The following is a 7917-nucleotide window of genomic DNA, read 5'->3' as shown; positions in this document are numbered from 1 at the left end:
AAGAAAAAGAAAAAAAAAACAAATTCAAATTAGATGGCCTGAGTCTAGAGTTTCATTTGATGGCCCAAAATATGCTTATTGGTCTCAAACATATTAGGCCAGTTTCTGGGCTATCATCGTTTAGCCCATTGGATTGGCCCAATATCAAAGCCCAAGATATTATAATGATGATCGTGTCCCCTCCAACATGAAGAGAATCCGAAAGAGGAGGAGGGTATTTTAGTCAGTTCAGACAATAAATGCATCTCCATCTCCACTCAAAACCCTATTTCTCTGTTTCAACCATACCTGTGTTCTCTCTGGTTTTTTAACCTTCGGATCAATCTCTATAAATTACCCATTTTTCTCATAAACGACAATGCAACACAAAATATAATCTATGGCCCATTGTCGTTTAGTTTATTTGTTTAATATCTAATGATTTTGTGTATTGCCCAGTGATGTATAAACTCAAATGTAATGAGCGGCTTAGCGTGGTTTTGTTCCTCAGGAGCCTTTTGTCATCACCGCCTCTTCTTCTTCTTCTTCTTCTTCTTTCTTCATACATAGATATATATATGTATACACACACACACACACAACCATACACATATACGCACATTCTCACAATTACGGTGGTGTTGAAAGGCTTTCGAAGGACGTCATTTGCTTGAAACCGTGGATGAATCATTCAAAAGCTATGAGATCTGAGGGCTTTTTTTATTTTTATTTTTGTGCATTTCGCTTTTCTAGATGGAACCCATTTGTGAATGAAGCTCCAAACTGGGCTTAGACTTGTTAGAATCTCTTTTTATTTATGGAAATTTTGGTTTTTTTTTTTTTTTTAAAAGAATAAAAAAGATTTTTCGCATTAATGTTTGTGCTTAAAGTATAGATTTTTTTATGAGCTTCGTTATAGACAAGTGAATGGAGATAAATATGTATTTTTGTGTTGTATTTTAGATTTAATAATATAGATCTGAATGCAAAATAGCTGTTTTAGTGTGCTTAACTTGGTTGATTACTGGATGTTTTGTTGGTTTGGGTTTGTTTCTTTGAGTTACTTCTTTTACTACTGGTTGTATAGTTGCTTGAGACCCAAATTTTGACTTTTAAGAATTGTATTGATTGCTTTTGCCCTATGATGGAAAATTTTATTCTGGGAAGTGGTACCGTGAATTTTCACATTGGAGCTTTTTTTTTTTTACATTTTTGCTGCTGTTACCATCACCACCACCACCACTTCTTACTCTCTCTCTCTCTCTCTCTCTCTCTCTCTATCTATCTATCTATCTATCTATCTATCTTCTCAATGCGGTTGAAGATGTAAAGAGGCTCTTATTGAAAATTTAGTGGCTATGCCCCTAATGACCAGCAAGCTATGAGATCTGAGGGCTCTTTAGAAAGCTTTCTTTTGTTACTGGTTGGCATTTTACTTTCTACAAAAGCAGTACTTTAAACCCTTTTGTTACTTCTTGGCATGATTGTTCAAATCCCGTTATTTGTTCATTTATTTGTTTTTTATATATCCTGTTTCTTTAAGGCTTCTTTAATTTGCTTGTTCCAATTTGATTTTTGTTTTTGAACCAAGAAAAATCCTATTTCGTCGTCCAATTTATGTTTAACTATCGTCCGTCTCTTGTATCTGCCCAATGATGAAAACCCATTTTATATTGGCTAGGTGCATTGGGTTTCATTTTAGGCCTTCATTTCCTGTATCTGTACCATTAAGAGTGGCATCTGCTTTTCTTAATGGTGCTTCTTGTTTTTGATTTTGTTGTTGTTGTTGTTGTTGTTGTCGTTGATGCTCCTGTTGTTTCTTTGTTATTGTTACATTTGGGATGTGAACAGGCTTTAAATGAAAAACATAAGCATTGCCAATCATGATATAAGTTGCTGAGGGCTTTAAAGTTTTGAGTTTGGAGGTGGATTAGAGTGGGATTGAAGAAATGGCTTTGAGGTCTTACCTGCTGTTGCTGTCGTTAGGAGTAATTTTGATTTTTCAAGTAGTTCTTGAGCTGCTGGTTTTTTCGTGCATATTTAGTTTTTTTTTTTATTGCCTCGTGTTTTAAATTTTTGTATGTGGGAAATGTCGGATTAGATCCATAATCATACCTTAACATCATTGAGCATTATGATCATTAGGACATTATTATGCCATTAGTGGAATGGTTAAATTTTTGCCTGTTTGAAATTGCATTTTTATTTTGCTGGTTTTTTATGAATTTGTATATAACTCCTTAATTTTGGTGTACCAAAATCATGTATGATTGTTCTCTCCTTAATTACTTGCTAAAGTTTCCACCATGCAGATGAGCTTGCAGTTCTGCCCAATGATGGAAATTCCATTGCAATTGAGAGGTGCTTTGATCTTCATTATGAGCCTCCATCTCCTCTAGACTTCTAGAACTGGCTGTTGCTTCTTTTCTTTTCCTTATTGTTGTTGTTGTTATTATTATTATTATTTTTGGTGTTGGTGGTGGTGGTGTTTGTGGTATATTGTGTAGTTGGTACGAAGTTTAGCTTGGTAGATGTTGACTGGCTTGTAGTTAAGTTTTTGCACTCAATGAAGTTGTATTGCATTGAGTTTCTGAGGGCAAATTTACCCAACAAGCATAGAAGAGGGTTTTAGAGAATTCTAAGTCTACCTTTTTCTGATGTAAACTTAAAATCTGGGTGCCAGGGATGCCTTTGATGAACCGTACGTGTGTATCTGGAAACAGAGCAAAAGTGTTTTGACATTTAACTTTCTGCTACTAGTGCTGCGTGCAATCAGGGCGTGTGCCTTCATCTTGGAGCCCCAAACTGGGCCTTGACTTGTTGGAGTCTCTTTTGTTTATAAAAGAAATTTGGGTTTTGCAATTTTTTTTATTTTTTATTTTTTATAAAATTTGACACATTAATGTCCTCGCATAAGGTATATATTTTTTTATGAGATACATGATAAACGAGTGAATGGAGATGAATGTCTTTTTTGTTGTACTTTAGATTTAATAATATAGATCTTAATGCAAAATAGCCGTTTCAATGTGCTTAACTTGGTTGATTACTGGATGCAATTTTGGTGGTAGAAGTTTCAAATTTTTCTTTTGTGGTTGGTTTGTTTCAATTACTTCTGTTTGTGTTCTGTGGTTGTGTAGTTGTTTGAGACCCAGATTTTGACTTTTAGGAGTTGTATTGATGGCTTTTGCCCTATGATGGAAATTTTTTTTCTGGGAAGTGGTACCGTGAATTTTCACATTTGAGCTTTTTCTAACATTTTTGCCGCCGTTTCCACCACCGCTTCTACTTCCATCTCTCTCTCTCTCCTTCTCTCTCTCTCTCTCCTCCTCCTCCTTCTCCTCCTACTTCTTTCTCTTTCTTTCTTCTTTCTTCCTTTTGCGGTTGAAGATGTAAAGAGGCTCTTATTGAGAATTCAGCGGTTATGCCCCTAATGACCAGCTAGCTATGAGATCTGAGGGCTTTTCAGAAATCTTTCTTTGTTCACTGCCTGACATTTACCGTCTTTAAAGGCAGTTTGTTCAAATTCTATTATTATTATTATTTTTATATATATGAGATGATTCTTGAAGGTTTATTTAATTCACCGGTTCCAATTTGATTTTTGTTTTTGAACCAAGAAAAATCCTATTGCATCTTCCAGTTTATGTTTTGAGTATCGTCTGTCTTTAGAGTCTGCCCGGTGATGGAAACCCAATTTATTTTGGCTAGGCGCATTGGATTTTCATTATAAGCCTTCACTTCCTGTATCTGTACCATTAAGAGTGACATCTGCTTTCTTTATGGTGCTTTTTGTTTTATTTTATTTTTATTTTTGGGTTGCTGCTGCTGCTGCTGCTGCTGCGGTTTTTTGGTTATTGTTACATTTGGGATGTGAAATGGCTTTAATGAAAAACGTAAGCATTGCTAATCATGGTATATGTTGCTGAGGGCTTTAATGTTGTGTGTTTGGAGATGGATTAGAGTGGGATTGAAGAGATGGCTTTGAGGTCTTATTTGCTTTTTCTGTCACTAGTAGGAATTTTGATTTTTCAAGTAGTTCTTTAGGTGCTGGTTTTTTTGTGCATATTTACTACTTTCTTGTTGCCTTAGGTTTTAAGTTTTTGTATGTGGGAAATTTCTGATCAGATCCATAACCATACCTTAATGTCATTGAGCAATATGATCATAGTAGGGCATTATTTTGCTATTAAGGAATGGTTAGTTTCTGTCTATTTGAAATTGTATTTTTATTTTTGTTTTGTTTTTCTTTTTTTTTTTTCTTTCTGAATTTACATATAACGCCCTAATTTTGTTGTACCAAAATTATGAATGATTATTATCTACTTAATTACTTGCTAAAGATTATTTTCATGTAGAGAAGCTTGTAGTGCTGCCCAATGATGGAAATTTCATTGAAATTGAGAGGTGCTTTGATCTTCACTATGAGCCTCCATCTCCACTAGACTTCTAGTACTGGCTGTGGCTTCTTTTCTTTTTCTTTTTCTTTTTCTTATTATTATTATTATTATTATTATTTTTGGTGGTCGTGGTGGGGGTGGTACTATTTGTAGTTGGACTTAAGGTTAGTTTGGTAGATGTTGACTGGCTTGTAGTGAAGTTTTTGCACTCAATGAAGGTATATCGCATTGAGTTTCTGAGGGCTCTTTACTCAACTTTTTAGTATGTAGAGGATGGTTTTATAGAGTTTTAGGTCCAGCATTTTCTGAGTTAAATTTAATATCTGAGTGCCAGGAATGCCTTTGATGAACTTTATGTGTTACTGGGAAAATTTGCCAAAGTGGTTTGACATTGAACTTTCTGCAATTAGTGCTCTCTGCAATCAGGGCGTGTGCTTTCATCTTGAAGCTCCTAACTTGGCCCTGACTTGTTGGAATCTCTTTGTTTATAAAGAAGTTTGGTTTTTGCAAGTTCTTTTTCAAGATTTGATGCGTTAATTTTTGTGCATAAAGTATATATTTTTTATGAGCTGCGTGATAAACAAGTGAATGGAGATGAATATGTCTTTTGTGTTTTATTTGAGGTTTAATAATATAGATCTGAATGCAAAATAGCTGCTTCAGTGTGCTTAACTTGGTGGATTACTGGATGCTCTGTTGGTGGTAGAAAATGCAATTTCTTTTTTCTTTTGTGGTTGGTTTGTTTCAGTTCTGTTTCTACCGTTTGGTTGTGTAGTTGGTTGAGACCCAGATTTTGACTTAAGTTGTATTGATGGCTTTTGCCCTATGATGGATAATTTTTTTCTGGGAAGTGGTACCATGAATTTTCACATTTGAGCTTTTTTTTAACATTTTTGCCGCTGTTGCCACCATTACTACTCTCTCTCTCTCTCTCTTCCTCCCCCCCCCAACAACATCTTTCCTCTTCCTCTTCCTTTTTCTCTTTCTATCTTTCTTTCTTTCTTCGTAATGTGGTTGAAGATGTGAAGAGGCTCGTATTGAAAATTCAGTGGCTATGCCCCTAATGACCAGCAAGCTATGAGATCTGAGGGCTTTTCAGAAATCTTTCTTTGTTCACTGCCTGACATTCACTGTCTAAAATGCAGTACTCTAAACCCTTTTTGTAGTTCGTAGCATGGTTGTTCAAATTCTGTTATTTTATTTATTATTATTATTTTTTTTATGGTTCTAATTTCATTTATGTTTTTGAGCCAAGTAAAATCCTATTTCGTCCTTCAATTTATGTTTTGAGTATCGTCTGTCTTTAGCGTCTGCCCAGTGATGGAAACCCAATCTATTTTGGCTAGGTGCATTGGATTTCATTATAAGCCTTCACTTCCTGTATCTGTACCAGTAAGACTGGCATCTGCTCTCTTTATGGTGCTTTTTGTTTTATTTTGTTTTTTGTTTTTTTTTTTTGGTTGGGTTGTTACTGGTGCTGCTGCTGGATATTGTTACATTTGGGATGTGAAATGGCTTTAAATGAAAAACATAAGCATCGCTAATCGTGATATAAGTTGCTGAGGGCTTTAATGTTGTGTGTTTGGATATGGATTAGAGTGGGATTGAAGAAATGGTTTTGATATCTTATTTGCTTTTTCTGTCACTAGTAGGAAATTTGATTTTTCAAGTAGTTCTTGAGGTGCTGGTTTTTTCTTGCATATTTAGTATTTTTCTTATTGCCTGAGGTTTTAAATTTGATTAGATCCATAACCATTGCTTAAAATCATTGCGCAATATGATCTTATTAGGGTATTAGTGGAATGATTAATTTCTACCTGTTGAAAATTGCTTGTTTATTTTTATTATTACTATTTTTTAGTGAATTCATATATAACCCCTTAATTTTGTTGTATCGAAATCATGTATGATTATTTTCTCCTTAATTACTTGCTGAATATTATTCCCATGTAGAGAAGCTTGTAGTTCTGCCCAATGACGGAAATTTGATGTTCAGAGGTGCTTTCATTTACATGATGAGCTTCCATCTCCAATAGACTTCTATCACTGGCTGTTGCTTGTTTTCTTTTACTTCTTTTTCTTTTCCTTATTATTATTTTAGGTATTGTTGGTGGTTGTGGTGGTGTTATAATATGTAGTTGGTCTGTACTTTAATTGGTAGATGTTGACTGGCTTGTAGTGAAGTTTTTGCACTCAATGAAGTTATATTTCATTGAGGTTTTGTTTATGTTTGGCATAGCTTTTGCTAAAATATTTCTTAAGAAAGTTATTTTTCACTAATTTTTGTTAGAAGTGCTTCTGAACCTCTAAAGCACTTCCAAAAAATATATAAACACTCATAAAACTATGCTGAACAGGGCTGAGTTTCTGTGGGCAAAATTTACTCAACCTTTTAGCGTCTAAGAGGATGGTGTTGTAGAATTGTAAGTCTAGCTTTTTTTTTATTTTAACTTAAATTGTCAGTGTTTTGACATCCAACTTTCTGCTAGTATTGCTGCCTGCAATCAATCAAGGAGATGAATGTATATGAATATAGAATTGTAAGTCTAGCTTTTTTCTGATTTTAACTTAAATTGTCAGTGTTTTGACATCCAACTTTCTGCTAGTATTGCTGCCTGCAATCAATCAAGGAGATGAATGTATATGAATATAGAATTGTAAGTCTAGCTTTTTTCTGATTTTAACTTAAATTGTCAGTGTTTTGACATCCAACTTTCTGCTAGTATTGCTGCCTGCAATCAATCAAGGAGATGAATGTATATGAATATAGAATAGCATATTGCAGAGCATGTATGATAACAAAATATTGTTTACCCAAAAAAAAAAAAAGAAGAAAAGAGTATTGGCAAAGTAGTAAAAACCGTCAAAGTCAGAAGAAGAAATAAAAAAAGGAGTAGTGGCAAAGTAGTAAAAACCGTCAAAGTCAGAAGAAGAAATAAATAAGTGAAATGGATGATGACAAGTGAAAATTTCGTTAAAAATGACATTAGGGGAGAATGAAAATGGTAAACTAGTATAGTGACCATTGAGGGGTACTTTAGCGAAAGGAAGTTTTATAACTTTCATACCTATAAGCTAGTTGAGGCTCGAATATTGATAAGTTTTGTTATTGGCTGGAATGATTTTATGCCGTAATGTCTTGTGGCATAGGATTGCGATATATTGTATGCCTATGATATTATCATAAAGCATTTTTTTTATCCAAAAAAAAAAAAAAAGTAAATTAGTATGGTGGGTATAAATAAAATCTGAAGGTTGTGCAAAATAATAAATATTGGTAGATATAGACTGATTCGCCGACGCAATCAACCAATGATAAAAGGTTAAAAAAAATAGTTCTTGTGGTTTATTGTTCGAACTTATTTAGGCGTGTAATTCATCTTTAAAAAAAAAAAAAGAAAAGAAAAAAGAACAAAAATCTTGTTAGCTTATCTTCAATTTAGATGTCAACCTAAAATAAGAGTGAAATATGAAGTTCTTGTCTGCTGGCATTGTATTAGTAAAATGGTCAATATAAAAGTGAAGACGAAATAATAGT

The 7917-nt window shown here is 33.9% G+C and overlaps 1 long non-coding RNA gene across 1 annotated transcript; it reads left to right on the top strand.

Moving 5' to 3' along the window:
* Positions 1-222: 222 nt before the first annotated feature.
* LOC132803823 (uncharacterized) lies at positions 223-7322 on the top strand. Its single transcript, XR_009639033.1, has 2 exons — positions 223-3875; positions 6333-7322. It is a non-coding gene; the product is annotated as an uncharacterized LOC132803823 (long non-coding RNA).
* The last annotated feature ends 595 nt before the right edge of the window (positions 7323-7917 follow it).

The sequence above is a fragment of the Ziziphus jujuba genome, chromosome 5 (assembly GCF_031755915.1).
Source record: "Ziziphus jujuba cultivar Dongzao chromosome 5, ASM3175591v1".
Taxonomy (NCBI): domain Eukaryota; kingdom Viridiplantae; phylum Streptophyta; class Magnoliopsida; order Rosales; family Rhamnaceae; genus Ziziphus; species Ziziphus jujuba.
This window is presented reverse-complemented; position numbering and strand designations above follow the sequence as displayed.